Consider the following 17,495-nt stretch of genomic DNA (forward strand, 5'->3'; position numbering starts at 1 on the left):
GAACAAAGAAAAGTGCAGTAGAAAACAGGCCTTTCCGCCCTCCAAGCTTGCGCCAACCATGCTGCCCATCTAACCTAAAACCTTCTACACTTCGGGGTCCATATCCCTCTATTCCCATCCTATCCATGTATTTATCAACACGCCCCTTAAATATCACTATCGTACCTACTTCCATCACCCCAGCAGCGAGTTCCAGGCACCCACTACACTCTATGTGAAAAACCTCCCTCGCACATCTCCTCTAAACTGTCTCACATCTTATTTATGTCACCTAGTAATTGATCCTTCCACCCTGGGAAAAAGCTCACTTTAGAAGAGAATTATAATGACCCTCTGGGAGAAGAAGTTCCTCCTCATCTCCACCTTGCATGGGAGGGTATTTTTAAACTGTGTCTCTTCATTCTAGATTTCCCCACAAGGGGAAAACATCCTCTTGGCATTTATCTTGTTAAATTCCCTCAGAATCTTTTATGTTTCAGTAAGATCACCTCTCATTCTTCTGAACTCCAGTGAGTAGAGACCCAACCTGCTAAACCTTGCCTCATAAAACAATCTCATCATCCCAGAAATTGGCCAGGTGAACATTCACTCAACTGCTTCCAATGCAAATGTTCCACATCAGGATGTAATGTCGTACACACCTCTCCTGAGATGAGTATAAGCTGGCCAAAGAGAGCATGGATTTGTGATGGATAGGTCTAGAATGACTAATAAAGTTGCATTTATTGAGGGGGGAGGGTCACCAGAATGATAGATAGGGAAGTGTCTAGACTTGTTTTTCACAATTTCCAGAAGGCATTTACTAAAGTTCCACTAGTGTAGGTCAGATAGGCTTCAGATGGTTTCACAGGTCAGCGCAACATCGAGGGCCGAAGGGCCCGTACTGCGCTGTAGTGTTCTATGTTCTATGTTCTAGTACAAGATAATTAGCAAAAATTAGGAGCACACCATATTTTGAATGCAGTGTATTGTGTGGCTATGGGTGGGTCAGACTTCGAGGCATAGTGTGGTTTGTGGATGAGTGAACTGTACCAGTTTCCATCAAGGTACTATGGCTGATTGAGATGTTGGATGTACTGTGTGGTGGTGCCTTGGTGGGTCAGGTCTGGGAAACATCACCTCTCATTTGTCCCTTTTTACAAGTAGGAAACGAGTTGTATCTTTTTTTAAAAGTTGCTTTCTTTTTATTCCCTGGGAGACTTGCTGAAGATTTTGCCTGTGACATCCATCTCCTGCCTCCACCATAATTAGACAAGATTAAGACTATTGTTTAGATGCAAGACCGGTTTGGAAATGATGCAGCCATGCATTGAACATAAATAATAAAACCTGAAAATGCCTGAAAAGCTCAGCAGGCCTGGAAGCATCAGTGGCAAGTGAAACAGGGTTAAAGTTTCAAGTCTAATATGGCTCCTCTTCAGAATCGTTCCGCAGAAGAATCATATTGAAATGTTAACTCCGTTTCTCTCCCCACCGATGCTGCCAGACCTGCTGAACCTCTCTAGCATTTTCAGTTTCTTTTTCAGATTTCCAGCATTCACAGTATTTTACTTTTATTATTATACATCGAACATAACTGATTATAATCATGTGTTGCTTTTAGTGTGGTACAGTCTTTTTATGGGGAGATTAACTTTCAGAGCGGGGACACACACACGCCCACACACCCACAGTGACACACAGCCAGACGTGCACATAGTTACCACAGCAACCAGGTCACTGGAGCTTATCTGAGACTCCACAGCAAAATAATAATGGGAGGCAGCACAGAGAACACATCAGAAGTCCATTCCAGAGTCTGTTATTAAGCAAGGAGGGTTGGTGTTCAAAATCAAGAGTTTTAAAGATTAATTTGTGGGATATGAGCATTGCAGGCAAATTTAGCAGGTGTTGTTCAACCCTAACAACCCTTGAACTGTTTCTTATGCTTTCAACTACGTAGTAATGTTTTCCAGGATTTAGGAATACCTCTGTCACGTCCTATAATTGGTTACCCTGGGCTGTTCTTAAAATTATAAAGAGGTTTTGAGTGCCAAAGCTTTTTAGTGTTGACCAGAACCTGACAGAGTTAAATAATTGTCGCTATCACATAGGCTTAGTTAATACATGCATCTTAATTAATACGTTCATCTTAAGAAGATTTAAATATTGATTAGAGTGTTTTATTTATCTCACTTCTTAAACACTGGCCTGACACCCCGTTATATTTTGTCATTCAAACCTGCTGCTACTCGAGACAGTCTCTTGAAGATGTGAAAAGGAGATCAGGGGATGAAGACTGCATGTTTGCTATGTAAAGCGGTGGACTCCTATTCCATCACTGCAGAAGCAGGGTCCATTCCCTCTCTTGAAAAATCTCCTATTTAATGTTGTCCACTTGAATATATAATCTGGACTAACACATAGTAGCACCGAGTGTTGCATTGTCTTGTGCTGTCCATTAAATGTTGAACTGTAGCTAACTCCATGTTGGATGGTTCTGGTGGATACTAAAGATTCCATGATACTCACCAAAGAAGATTTGAGAATCCTTCTGGCGTCCTAATCAACATTCTTCCTTCAGTCAATATAACCACAAACAGATTAACCCGCCTTTCACCTCACTGCAGTCCATAGAACCCTGCTGTGTGAAAGTTTATCAACAGCACCCTGATTTCATTTTTTTTTTGTTCGTGGGATGTGGGCGTCGCTAGCTGTGCCAGCATTTATTGCCCATCATTATCCCTAATTGTCTTTGAGAAGGTGTGGTGAGCTGCCTTCTTGAACCGTTGCAGTTCATGTGGTGTGGGTACAGCCACAATGCTGTTGGGGATGGTTTTCCAGGGTTTTGACCCAGCAACAATGAAGGAATGACGATAGGGGCTGGTTTAGCTCACTCGGCTAAATCGCTGGCTTTTAAAGCAGACCAAGCAGGCCAGCAGCACGGTTCGATTCCCGCACCAGCCTCCCCGGACAGGCGCCGGGACGTGGCGACTAGGGGCTTTTCACAGTAACTTCATTGAAGCCTACTCGTGACAATAAGCGATTTTCATTTCATATAGTTCCCAGGCAGAATTGTCTGTGGTTCACAGGGGTGGTGTTGATGTTCTCAGAGGGACGCAGTGGCGTAGTGGTATTGATGCTGGCCAGAGTCATGCTCTGGGGTCCCAGTTCCGAATCCCGCCTTGGCAGAAGATATTTGAATTCAACAAAAATCTGGAATTAAAAGTCTAATATTCTTTATTATTGTTACAAGTAGGCTTACATAAACACTGCAATGAAGTTACTGTGAAAATCCCCTCGTCAAAGGTTTTGTGCGGTTCTTTCTATCTCTGCCTGGAAAAATCTCAACCTTTCAATTCTGTAATTTAAGTTGTAACTTTTGGGAGGAGAAAGGCCTTTTCTGTTTGATTTGATTTTGATTTGTTTTTGTATGTGCCGAATTGCAGTGAAAAGGGTTTTGAGCTGCGATATTTTTTCTCTTCTGTTGGAAAAAAGATGGTTGAGGTTCTGAATGCATAATTTTTTTCCTACCCCATTTGATGTCTCTTCTATTGTTTTGATTCTGTTTGAAGGTGATGGGATAGATAAGATTCCGTTAAGAGAGGTTGGGGGGGGGGGGGACTCTGCGCCTGGGCTTTGGGGGATTGTTGTTTGTTTTCTGTGTTTGATATTGTGTTGAGAACTTATGTTAAGGGGGGTGGGGGGAAGAGGAGATCCGGCAGGTTGTAGAATGTTAGGCGCCGGGGGCTAAAGCTGCTAGGATAGCTGGATAGCTAGTTAACGGGAGCAAAGTGGGCTGAGGAGAAGTGGGCAGAGAACTGAGGAGAGATGGGGTGGGGTGGGGTGGGGGGGGGGGGGGGGAGGGGACTGCTAACGAGTAAGGGCCTTTTGGGGGATTGGAGATGGAGAGCAGAGGGCGGTAGCTGCCAAGAGGCGGACCAAGGGAGGTGGGGGCATGGGGTAAGGGCTGGCCTAGGAAAGGTCATGGCTGATCGACAGGGGAGGGGGGGGCCGAGAGCCGTCCCGACCAGACTAGTTACGTGGAATGTTCGTGGACTGAATGGGCCGGTCAAAAGGACTCTTGTGTTCGCGCACCTGGGACTGTTTAAAGTGCACGTGGCCATGCTACAAGGAGACACACTTGGAAGCTGGGAGACCGATTCAGATCAAAGAAGGGATGGGTCGGACAGGTGTTTCATTCGGGACTGGAACAAGAGGGGTGACCATCCTGATTAACAGGAGGGTGGCAATTGAGGTGGGGAGGATGGAGGCAGACCCGGGGGGTAGATTTATTATGGTCAGTGGGAAGCTGGAGGGAATGGCAGCGGTGCTGGTAAATATATGAAATGAAAAAATGAAATGAAAATCATTTATTGTCACAAGTAGGCTTCAAATGAAGTTACTTTGAAAAGCCCCTCATCGCCACATTCCGCCGCCTGTTCGGGGAGGCTGGTACGTGAATTGAACCGTGCTGCTGGCCTGCCTTGGTCTGCTTTAAAAGCCAGTAATTTAGCCCTGTGCTAAACCAGCCCCTGTCTATATGCCCCAAACTGGGATGATGTTGCATTTGTTAGGAAGGTGCTGGGAAAGATCCCTGACCTGGAATCTCACTGGCTGGTTATGGGGGGTGATTTCAACACGGTCCTGGATCCGAGCCTGGACCGGTCGATTCTAGGTCAGGGAAAGTATCAGCAATGGCGAAGGAATTGCGGGGGTTCATGGCGCGCGTGGGAGGGGTGGATCTGTGGAGATTTGGGAGGCCAAGGAGCAAGGAATATTCATTTCACTCCCATGTGCACAAGGTATACTCCAGAATAGATTTCTTTGTACTGGATAAAACACTGTTAGCAAAGGTGGGAGGACACTGAGTACTCAGCAAGTGTGGTGTCAGACCACGGGCCACATTGTATAGACCTACGGGAAAGTCCCAGCGCCCGCAGTGGAGATTAGATGCCGGGCTGCTAGTGGATGAAAAGATCTGTGAGCGAGTGAGGGAGGCCAATCGGGGGTACATAAAAAACAATGATACGGGAGAGACCGCAGCGGGAGTGGTTTGGGAGGCATTGAAGGCGGTTATCAGAGGGGAAGTTATTTTGATTCAGGCAATTGGGGAGAAAACTGAACGGCGGAGCTGGACAGATTGGTTAGAGAAATCTTACAGGTGGACAGGAGATATGCGGAGTCTACGAATGAGGAGCTCCTGAGGGAGCGTCAGAGATTCCAAATGGAATTTGGGCTTCTTTCCACAGGTAAGGTGGAGGGACAGCTGAGGAGGGCAAAAAGGCAATATATGAGTATGGGGAGAAAGCTAGCAGGAGGTTAGCACATCAGCTGAGGAAGCAGGAGGTGATGAGAGAAATAGGGAAAATAAAGGATATGAGAGGGAAGGTAGTGATAGACCCCGGGGGCAGTTAATGACGTGTTCTGTGAATTCTACAGGTGACTATATGAGTCGGAACACCCAGCCGGGGAGGAAGGTATGAATCAATTCCGAGAGAGGCTAGAGTTCCCAAAGGTAGATGGTGGAGCTGGTGGAAGACCTGGGGGGCCCAATTTGGCTCGGGATGGGGGGGGGGGGGGATGCAATCGGGTAAGGCCCTGGACCTGATAGATTCCCAGTGGAATTTTATAAAAAGTTCTCTGGGTTACTGGGACCACTCCTGGTTAAGGCTTTTGACAAGTCGAGGGAGCTGAGACTACTCCCTCAACGCTATCACAGGCATCCATTTCTCTCATCCTGAAGCAAGATAAGGACCTGGAGAACTGTGGATCGTATAGGCCAGTTTCCCTGCTGAACGTTGAAGCTAAATTGCTGGCAAAGATCTTGGCCACCCGAATAGAGGATTGCACCCTGGAGGTAATCAGGGAAGATCAGACGGGATTTGTGAAGGGCGCCCTGACATCCAATATTAGACGGCTTCTTAATGTCATAATGATGCCAGCGGAGGGGCACGATATTGAGGTGGTAGTAGCCATGGACAGCCATGGCTTTCGACCGGCTGGAGTGGAAGTATCTATGGGACATTTTAGGCACATTTGGGTTCGGGCAGGGATTCGTGGATTGGGTCCGGCTGTTATATCAGGCGCCGGTGGCAAATGTAAGAACTAACTGAGTCCGGTCAGAGTACTTCAGTCTCTGTAGGGGGACAAGGCAGGGATGCCCGCTCTCCCCATTACTGTTTGCCCTGGCCTTAGAGCCCTTGGCAATGGCCCTTAGATCATCAAATGCCAGGCAGGGGATAGTGAGGGTGGTTTGGGGGGGGGGCGATATCGAGTTTTGTGTGGGTGGGTAAAACTCAGAGAGTAAAGAAGGCACTCCTGGAACGGGGTCGCGGAGAGGGGGGCCTGGCCCTCCCGAGCTTTATTAATTATTACTGGGCGGCCAAAATATCGATGGTCAGGAAGTGGGTAGTGGGGGAGGGGTCAGTGTGAACATAGAACAGTACAGCACAGAACAGGCCCTTCGGCCCTCAATGTTGTGCCGAGCCATGATCACCCCACTTAAACCCACATAACCCGCATACCCGTAACCCAACAATCTCCCCATTAACCTTACACTACGGGCAATTTAGCATGGCCAATCCACCTAACCCGCACATCTTTGGACTGTGGGAGGAAACCGGAGCACCCGGAGGAAACCCACGCACACATGGGGAGGACGTGCAGACTCCACACAGACAGTGACCCAGCCGGGAATCGAACCTGGGACCCTGGAGCTGTGAAGCATTGATGCTAACCACCATGCTACCGTGAGGCCCCAAAGTGTGGGAGCGAGTGGAAGCAGCATCCTGTGAGGGTACGAGTTTGGAGCCTCTGCCATTTTCGCCGGTTTTTAACAACTACCTGTTTGCCGCGGGGGGAGGGGGGGTGCTGAATGGGGGCTATAAGGGATGGCAGTGGGCAGGGATTGAGAGATTTGGGGACCTATTCATTCAGGAGGGTTTCCCTACCATGGAGGCATTAGAGGAAGAGTTTGAGTTGCCGGGTGGGACCAGGTTCGGTACCTCCAGGTACGGGATTTTGTCCGGAGTTAGGTTCCTGGCTTCCCTCTCCTCCCCCTGAGGGGGTTACAAGACAAGGTGATGTCAAAAACAGAGGTTGGAGAGGGGAGGGTTTCGGAGATATACAAGAAGTTGATGGAGTGGGAAGGGGACCCTATCAGAGAGGTGAAGAGGAGCTGGGTGGAGAGATAGAATTCGAGCTGTGGGGAAAAAGCCTTGAAGGCAGTCGATTCATCCTCGTCGCGTGCCAGACTTAGCTTTATCCAGTTCAAGGTGGTCCACTGGGTCCACATGACGGCAGCCTGGATGAGCAGGTTCTTTGAGGAGGTGGGGGGCAGATGTGGGCAGTGTGGGGGTAGCCCAGCAAACCATGTACATATGTTTTGGGCATGTCCAAAATTGAGGGGAGTCTGGCAGGGATTTGCAGAAGTTATGTCAGAAGTCCTGGAAGGAAGGGTAACGCTGAGTCCAGAACTGGCAAAATTTGGAGTATCGGAAGATCCGGAGGCCAAGGTGGGGGAGGGAGGTCGATGTTCTGGCCTTCTCCTCCCTGGTGGCCTGGAGACGGATTTTGCTGTGATGGAGCGTCACGGAGCCCCCAAAGTCAGGGGTGTGGGTCAGCGATATGGCAGGGTTTCTCAGTCTGGTGAAAATTAAATTTGCTTTGAAAGGATCAATTTAAGGGTTCGCCATGAGATGGCAGCCGTTCGTAGACTACTTCAAGGAAAATTGAACGTCAGCAGTAAGAGGGGGAGGGAAAAAGGGGGGGGGGAGGAAAACAGGAGGCACGGCAATGTTACAACGGGTCAGAGTACTGTTTATGGGCAGCTAGGGAATAGAGCGGGGGGAGTAGGGGGTGATGTTCTGCAGGTTGTTTTTTTTCTTTTTTTAGTGCGTCGGCCCATGCGATTGTCTAAGAAATGTTAATGTGTTAAACTGTAAAAATTACAAATGCTTCAATAAAATATTTTCTAATAAAAAGAAAATCCCCCTAGCCGCCACACTCTGGCGCCTCCGGATACACAGGGAGAATTCTGAACGTCCAAATTACCTAACAGCACGTCTTTCAGGACTTGTGGGAGGAAACCGGAGCACCCAGAGGAAACCCACGCAGACACAGGGGGAACGTGCAGACTCCGCACAGACAGTGACCCAAGCGGGAATCAAACCTGGGACAATGGCGCTGTGAAGCAACAGTACTAACCACTGTGTTACCGTGCCGCCCAGGTCTACAGGTGACCATTGTCAATTGTCGTAAAAACCTATCTGGTTCACTTATGTCCTTCAGGGAAGGAAATCTGTCGTCCTTACCTGGTCTGGCCTACATGTGACTCCAGACCCATAGCAATGTGGTTGACTCTGAACTGCCCCCTCAAGGGCAATTAGGAATGGGCAATAAATGCTGGCAAAACCAGTGACGACTGAAAAGAAAAATGTGCTACAGTTGTCCTTCTAGTTTGTACAGGTTGCAGGTTTGGAAGGTGCTGTTGAGGGAGCACTTGTGTGTTGCTGCAGTGCATCTTGCAGATGGTACACACGGCTGCCACTGTGGAAGGAATGAATGTTTGTGGATGGGGTGCCATTAAGCAGGCTGCTTTGTCCTGATGGTGTCAAACTTCTTGACTGTTGTTGGAGCTGCATTCATCCAGGCAGGTGGACGGTATTTCATCACACTCCTGATTCTTACCTAGTAAAGTTGCACAGGCCTAACGATACTAAGTACATCAATTTGTACCTGGCACAACAAAATTATTGATATGCCAGGGGTAAACCATATCTGAGTAGCTCTATTTGGGTATAAAATGTGCTCTTCACATGGAAGATGTCTCTGAAAGCATTCACATGACAAAGAAAGGGAACATAGAGCAAAAAGTAAGAAAAATTAAAATCCCCGAGCATTAAAGAGTGTTTATTTTTTCCAGACTTTTGATGACTGAAGGCAGCTGGAACTCAAGGAATAGTTTTAGTGAATGAAGGATTTATGTCTGGTGGTGGAGTGGTGAATAAATAGTTACCCAACATCAGAGACGCGCAGGACACTTGTGGAGATGTAACGGCAAGTTTCTTAGGGCAGGGCAAAGGTGCAAAGGAGTTAAAAGTAAGGACGAGAAGCTGAAGCTATACAGTACCATGGATTTTCTGTCCATATATCTTGCTTTAAAGAATACAATTGATTTCCTTCATGGCAAATGTAAAAATCTGTTCTTACATGTGGTCAAATAGGATCACTACAATCAATGGACGCAGGGGCCCGAGACGAGTAAGTGTGCTCTCAATGCTGATAAGATATAGCCATAGCCAAATCTTGAATCTTAAAGGTGAGAGATCAGAGGCAGAAGTGAACATGTTATGTTCATTCAAGGGACGTGAGCTTCGCTGGCTAGGCCAGCATTTATAGCCCATCCGGAATTGCGCTTGGTGGGGGTGAGGGGTGGTTGAGAGAAAATTAGGCACTCGAGGATTCAAGAGTTGTAAATTCTGGGAAAAGCTGGTTTGGAGTGGGAGCTGGTGCATTGGTTTATCTCAGAAGTGTAGATTGCAAATATGTAGGATGCTGCATTTGCAGTTTAGAAGGTATGCAGAGGAAGATAAATGGGGCAATAGGTTACTGAACTTTAAACTAGGTAAATAAATTAGAGTTGAAGGTTTTAGAGCATAAGTATTAGGAGTTGGCGTAGGCCATTTGGTCCTTGCAGCCTGTTGCGACTTTCATCAGGATCATGGATGATCGTCCACCTCAACTTCACTTTCCCACAGAAATCCCCATTCTTTCGTTCTCTTAATCCCCAAAAACGTATTGACCTCGGTCTTGAATATACGTTATGCCTAAGTATCCATAACACCCTGGTGTAGAAAATTTTAAAGATTCACAATCTTTTGCATACCCTAAATGGCTGATCCTTTATTCTGAGGTTGTGAGACTCCCAATCGAGGAGAGACATGTTTTTCTGCATCCACCCTGCCAAATCCTGGAACCCCAAAACTGCCGTGCTCGCAGTTCCCTGATCAGGAGCTGAATTGAAAGTTTTATTTAAGCTAAGGGGTGTGACTCCTGAACAAAGTGTCCAGGTAATTCAATCCCTTGTTATTTTTTTAAAATTTAGAGTACCCAATTAATTTTTTCCAATGAAGGGGCAATTTAGCGTGGCCAATCCACCTAGCCTGCACATCTTTGGGTTGTGGGGGCGAAACCCACGCAGACACGGGGAGAATGTGCAAACTCCACACGGACAGTGACCCAGAGCTGGGATCGAACCTGGGACCTCGTTGCCGTGAGGCAGAAGTGCTAACCACCGCCACCGTTCTGCCCAATTCTATCCTTAGTTGATGCCCTGCAATGCCTGTAGCTTGGGCTGAAGTTCCTTGAGCTGATGATATGGTTGTCTGTGATTGCAGTGCTCTTCACAAACTCCCACATGCTGCAATTATGCATTTGTCCTGCTGTACCTATATTACTTTATTGAATTCATTTATTGCATTTATTATTTTTAATTCACAGAATCATACAATGCAGAAGAGACCCTACCGAGTCTGTACCGACATGTGAAAAACACTTGACCTACCCACCTAATCCCATTAACCAGCACTTGGCCCATAGCCTTAAACATTGTGATATGCCAAGTGCTCATCCAGGTACTTTTTAAAGGATGTGAAGCATTCCGCCTCTACCACCCTCTCAGGCAGTGTATTCCAGACCATCACCACCCTCTGGGTAAAACGTTTTCCTCAGATCCCCACCTAAACCGCCTGCCTCTCACCTTGAGCTGGTGTCACCCTGTAATTGAATCAGTTACTTTAATTGTATTAAATTTATTGTGGAACCAAGTTTAAGTTACTAAGTTAGAAAAATAACTTCCTTCTCTGCACTGATTTTCCACTTGCACCATATTCCTGATTTTAGCATTCTCGCTAATGATACGCTCACTCCTGTGATTGCTCTCTGCGGTAGCAAATGCTGTTTACTTGTACAGAACTTATAACTCTCACCCAAGTTTGAGATGTTAACTCCTACATCATGCTCATTAATTTTACACCTATTCAGACAACTACTTTCAGCCGATTGACAGTTAATTGCCACTGACGGGCCGTTTCTGCAAACTAGAAATCTTAAACTTTCTTGCAGTTCACTTGTTAAAATGTAAAAGTTAAATTTGTTAAACTGAATTTCAGCTTAAGGAAGACTTGCCAGAGAAGACCTGTAACATGGACATGTTTGCATTCAAGTGGATTTCATGTCATGTTTATTTGTATTTTGCTACTTGGGTTTAGATTTTAATCCCATGTTCATTCATTGCTATAAATTACAACAGGATATGAAACTATACTGAAATAAGACAAATATGTGTAAAACTGCTTACACAAGTGGCATATTTTAGGGAGGTTGGATGTGGATCAGATTAGGCTTCAAGCATTACCTTAAGACCCCATGACTTTAAATAATTCTATTGGAGCATATAGGAAAGGCTGAGCAGGTTTGGCATGTACTCATGGAAGTTTCAAAGAATGAGAGATGATCTAATGAAGCATACAACATTTTAAGGGTGCTTGACAGGGTTGATGCTGATGGGATGTTTCCTCTCATGGGGACGTTTAGAACTAGGGGATGTAGTTTAAAAAATAGGGTTCACGTGTTTCAGAGTTGTTAGTCTTTGAAATAGAATCAGAGATAGATAAATTCTTGATGTCGCGAGGAATTAAGGGCTACGGGGAGAATGCTGGTAGGTGGAGTTGAAATGCCCATCAGCCATGATTGAATGGCGGAGTGGACTCGATGGGCCGAATGGCCTTACTTCCACTCCTATGTCTTATGGTCTTATGATCTTAAATACTATTCAATCTCATCTCCGCTGAAAGAACAGACTATTTTGGGGATTCAGGGAACATTGATCCTGATATCAATCTAATAATATCTTTTTTTTTTAAATTTAGAGTACCCAATTATTTTTTGCCAATTTAAGGGGCAATTCAGCGTGGTCAATTAACCTACCCTGTACATCTTTGGGTTCTGGGGTGAAACCCACATGAACGCAGGGAGAATGTGCAAACTCCACACGGACAGTGACCCAGAGTCAGGATTGAACCTGGGACCCCGGTGCCGTGAGGCAGCAGTGCTAATCACGGCGCCACTGTGCTGCCCTATATCTTTTTTTTCTTCAAAAATACTTTATTGAGGCATCGACAATTTTAACATTTTAACATTTTAAACAACAGAGAAATCCAACACATGCAAAAACCCCACAATAACATACCCAATTCCCCCAGCCCTAAACCCTAACTAGCCATGCATTTGATTCCCTGCCCTTATTTGTCACTTCCATGCCCCCCCCCCCCCCCCCCCCCCCCCCCCCCCCAAAACGGTCAATTCCCCTTGAAGAAATCGACGGACGGCTGCCACCTCTGAGCGAACCCCTGTAATGAACCCCTTAAGGCGAACTTAAGTTTCTCTGGTCTAAGAAACCCTGCCATGTCACTAACCCAAAGCCCTGACTTTGGAGGCTCCGAGTTCCTCTATCTCAGCAAAATCTGTCTCCAGGCCACCGGAGGCCAACCCCCCCCGGGCTCTCAGTTCTTCCGACACTCCAAATATTGCCACTTCTGGACTCAGAGGCACCCTTCCTTCCAGGACCTCTGACATGACATCTGAAAATCCCCACCAAAATCCCCTCCGCCTTGGACACGCCCAAAACATATGCACATGGTTCACAGGACTTCCCCACATGTCCTCCACCTCCTCAAAAAACATACTCATCCAGGCCGCAGTCATATGAGCCTTGTGGACCACTTTGAACTGGATCAGGCTCAGCCTGGCATACGACGAGGATGTATTGACTTTCAGGGCCTTTTCCCCATAACCCGACTTCCAACTCTCCTCCCAGCTCTTCCTCCCACTTCCTCTTCACCTCCCCAATTGGGATCCCTTCCCACTCCATCAGTTCCTTGTATATTTCCGAGACCCTCCCCTCCCCAACCCCTGTTTTAGACATCACCTTATCCTGTAGCCCCCTTAGTGGGAAGCGAGGGAAGCTTGGAACCTGTCTCCGAACAAAATCCCGTACCTGCAGGTACCGGAACCCATTCCCCCCTGACCACTCAAACTCCTCCTCTAGCTCCTCCAGGCTCAGGAAACCCTCCTCAAATCTCTCTATCCCTGTCCGCTGTGACTTCCTGAAGCCCCCCTCCAGCACCCCCCCAGAGCAAACTGGTGATTGTCACAGATTGGTGACCGCACCAGCGTCCCCTCCAGGCTCATGTGTTGCCTCCATTGTCCCCACACTCTCAGGGCTGCCACTACCACTGTGCTTGTGGAGTACCAAGCCGGCGAGAATGGCAGAGGTACCGTTAACAAAGCCTTCAGACTCGTGCCCTTACACGATGCCACCTCTACTCACTCCCACAGCGACCCCTTCCCCACTACCCATTTCCTAACCATCGATATATTAACTACCTAGTAGTAATTAATAAAGTTCAGACGGGCCAAGCCCCCCTCCCCGCGCCTCCACTCAAGAAGGACCTTAGTCACCCTCTGAGCTTTCCCGGTCCATATAAAACCGGAGATCGTCGCATTCATCTTCCTAAAAAGATGAAGGCTGGAAGACACTGAACTCGAACAGCAATCTCGGGCTGACTGTCATTTTCACAGTCTGTACCCTCTCCGCCAATGACAGCGGGAGCATGCCCCACCTACGGAAGTCTCCTTTCATTTGCTCAATCAGCCTGCCCAAATTTAGTTTATAAGACCATAAAACATAGGAGCAGAATTAGGCAACTCAACCCATCAAGTCAGCTCCGCCATTCAATCATGGCTGATATTTTCTCATCCCCATTCTCCTGTCTTCTCCCCATATCCTCTTATTAATCAAGAACCTATTTCTGTCTTAAAGACACTCAGTGATTTGGCCTCCACAGCCTTCTGCGGCAAAGAGTTCCACAGATTCACCACCCTCTGGCTGAAGAAATTCCTCCTCATCTCTGCTTTAAAGGATCGCCCTTTCAGTCTGAGATGGTGTCCTCTGCTTCTAGTTTCTCCTACAAGTGGAAGCATCCTCTCCATCTCCACTCTATCCAGGCCTTGCAGTATCCTGTAAGTTTCAATAAGATTCCGCCCTCATCCTTCTAAGCTCGAACGAGAACTGACCTAGAGTCCTCAACTGGTCCTCATAAGACAGGTTTTCATTCCAGGGATCATACTTGCGAACCTCCTCTGGATCCTTTCCAAGGCCAGCACATCCTTCCTTCGATACGGGGCCCAAAACTACTCATAATACTCCAAATGGGATCTGACCAGAGCCTTATACAGCCTCAGAAGCACCTCCCTGGTCTTGTATTCTAGCCCTCTTGACATGAATGCCAACATTGCATTTGCCTTCTTAACTGCCGACTGAACCTGCACGTTAAGAACAAAGAACAAAGAAAAGTACAGCACAGGAACATGCCCTTCGGCCCTCCAAGCCTGTGCCGACCATGCTGCCCGTCTAAACTAAAATCTTCTGCACTTCCGGGGTCCGTATCCCTCTATTCCCATCCTATTCATGTATTTGTCACGATGCCCCTTAAGCGTCACTATCGTCCCTGCTTCCACCACCTCCTCCGGCAGCGAGTTCCAGGCACCCACTATCCTCTGTAAAAAAAAAACTTGCCTCGAACATCTCCTTTAAACCTTGCCCCTCACACCTTAAACCTATGCGCCCCCCCCCCCAGTAATTGACCCCTCTACCCTGGGAAAAAGCCTCTGACTATCCACTCTGTCTATGTCCCTCATCAGGTCGCCCCTCAATCGCCGTCATTCCAGTGAGAACAAACCGAGTTTATTCAACCTCTCCTCATAGCTAATGCCCTCCATACCAGGTAACATCCTGGTAAATCTCTTCTGTACCCTCTCTAAAGCGTCCACATCCTTCTGATATTGTGGCAACCAGAATTGAACACCATGCTCCAAGTGTGGCCGAACTAAGGTTCTATAGAGCTGCAACATGACTTGCCAATTTTTATACTCAATGCCCCGGCCAATGAAGGTAAGCATGCTGTAAGCCTTCTTGTCTACCTTCTCCACCTGTGTTGCCCCTTTCAGTGACCTGTGGACCTGTACACCTAGGGGCTGGTTTAGCTCACTGGGCTAAATCGCTGGCTTTTTAAGCAGGCCAGCAGCATGGTTCGATTCCCGTACCAGCCTCCCCGGACAGGCGCCGGAATGTGGGCGACTAGGGGCTTTTCACAGTAACTTCATTGAAGCCTACTCGTGACAATAAGCGATTTTCATTTCATTTCATTTTTCATTTCATTTTCATTTTCATTTCATTTCATTTCATTTAATCTCTCTGACTGTCAATACTCTTGAGGGTTCTACCATTCACTGTATATTCCCTACCTGCATTGGACCTTCCAAAATGCATTACCTCACATTTGTCCGGATTAAACTCCATCTGCCATCTCTCTGCCCAGGTCTTCCAATGATCTAAACCCTGCTGTATCCTCTGACAGTCCTCATCGCTATCCACAATTCCACCAACCTTTGTGTCGTCTGCAAACTTACGAATCAGACGAGTTACATTTTCCTCCAAATCATTTCTATATACAACAAACAGCAATGGTCCCAGCACTGATCCCTGCGGAACACCAGTAGCCACAGCCCTCCAATCAGAAAAGCACCCTTCCATTGCTACTCTCTGCCTTCTACGACCTAGCCAGTTCTGTATCCATCTTGCCAGCTCACCCCTGATCCCGTGTGACGTCACCTTTTGTACCAGTCTGCCATGAGGGACCTTGTCAAAGGCCTTACTGAAGTCCATATAGACGACATCTACTGCCCTACCTGCATCAATCATCTTTGTGACCTCCTCGAAAAACTCTATCAAGTTAGTGAGACACAACCTCCCCTTCACAAAACCATGCTACCTCTCGCTAATACGAGAACCGTAGGAGAATCGTAAACAAGGACTCCCAAGTCCCTTTGTGCTTATTTTAAAGAATATATATTTTTATTAGGGTATTTGCAATTTTTATAATAATAACAATAACAGCGACATGAACATGGTACAATAAACATTTCCACCCCCATCATAATCTTCGCACAATATCTCTTCCCCAGCTCGTCTTCCCACTTGTCCTTAAGCTCCTCTACTGGAATTTCCTCCGATTCCAAAAGTTCCTGGTAAATATCTGATACCTTCCCCTCCCCCATCCATGTACTGGAGACCACTCTTACCTGTATCCCCCGTGGCAGCAGCAGCGGGAAGGACGGAAGCTGCCTTCTCAAGAAGCCTTGCACCTGCAGATACCTAAACCCATTCCCTACTCGCAATTTAAATTTATTCTCCAAGGCTTTCAAGCTGGGGAAGTTCCCGTCTATAAATAGATCCCCCATCCTCCTAATTCCTGTCTTTGCCATCTCCAGAACCCACCATCCAGCCTACCCGGTGCAAACTGATGATTATTATAAATCGGGGTACAAACCGATGCTCCCTCCACTCTCTTGTATCTCGTCCACTGCCCCCAGATTCTCAGAGCCGCCACCACCACCACCAGACTTGTGGAGTATCGGGCGGGCGAGAACGGAAGAGGTGCCATTATGAGTGCTCCCAAACTTGTGTCTTTACATGACGCCGCTTCCATTCGGTCCCACACCGGCCCCTCCCCCACTACCCACTTCCTAATTATGGCTATATTAACCACCCAGTAATAATTACAAACGTTCGGCAGCGCCAACCAAACTTCCCCCCGACTGTGCTCCAGCAATATTTTCTTCACTCGCGGGGTTTTACCCACCCACACACAGCCCGAAATAACTTTATTTACCCATTTAACAAAGGCCCTCAGGATGAAGATGGGGCGGCTCTGAAAGCCAAACAGAAATCTGGGGAGAACCGTCATTTTCACCATCTGTACCCTCCCCGCCAGTGGTAGTGGGAGCATGTCCCATCTCTTAAAGCCTTCTGTCATTTGCTCTACCAGCCGGGATAAGTTTAACTTGTGCAATGCCTCCCACACCCGGGCCACCTGGATTCCCAAATATCGAAAGCTCTTTCCTATTCTAAGCGGCAGCTCTCCCAGTCTCTTCTCCTTCCCTCTTGCCTGTACCGCGAACATCTCGCTTTTCCCCATGTTCAATTTATACCCCGAAAATTTACCAAATTCCCCTAGGATCCGCATAATTTCTCCCACCCCCTTCAGCGGGTCTGAAATGTACAAGAGCAGGTCATCTGCGTAAAGCGAGACCCGGTGCTCCAACCCCCCCAAACCAGCCCTTTCCAGTTCCTATAGGCTCTTAATGCCATGGCAAGTCTATGGCCAGAGCAAACAGTAACGGGGAGAGGGGACACCCTTGTCTCCTCCCTCGGTGTAGTTTAAAATACCCCGACCTGAACCGGTTTGTACGCACACTCGCTGCTGGTGCCTGATAGAGCAACCGCACCCAGCCAATGAAGCCCTCCTCAAACCCAAACCTTCCCAGACCTCCTACAGGTAATCCCACTCCACCCAATCAAACGCCTTCTCAGCATCCATCGCGATCACCAC

At 47.4% G+C, this 17,495-nt stretch overlaps 1 protein-coding gene across 2 annotated transcripts in view; it reads left to right on the forward strand.

The window, feature by feature from the left end:
- Nucleotides 1-17,495, forward strand: part of patz1 (POZ/BTB and AT hook containing zinc finger 1) — a 94,944-nt gene that overhangs the window by 47,684 nt on the left and 29,765 nt on the right. The gene's annotated exons all lie outside the window — the stretch shown is intronic.

The sequence above is a fragment of the Scyliorhinus canicula genome, chromosome 1 (assembly GCF_902713615.1).
Source record: "Scyliorhinus canicula chromosome 1, sScyCan1.1, whole genome shotgun sequence".
In the NCBI taxonomy this organism is placed as follows: domain Eukaryota; kingdom Metazoa; phylum Chordata; class Chondrichthyes; order Carcharhiniformes; family Scyliorhinidae; genus Scyliorhinus; species Scyliorhinus canicula.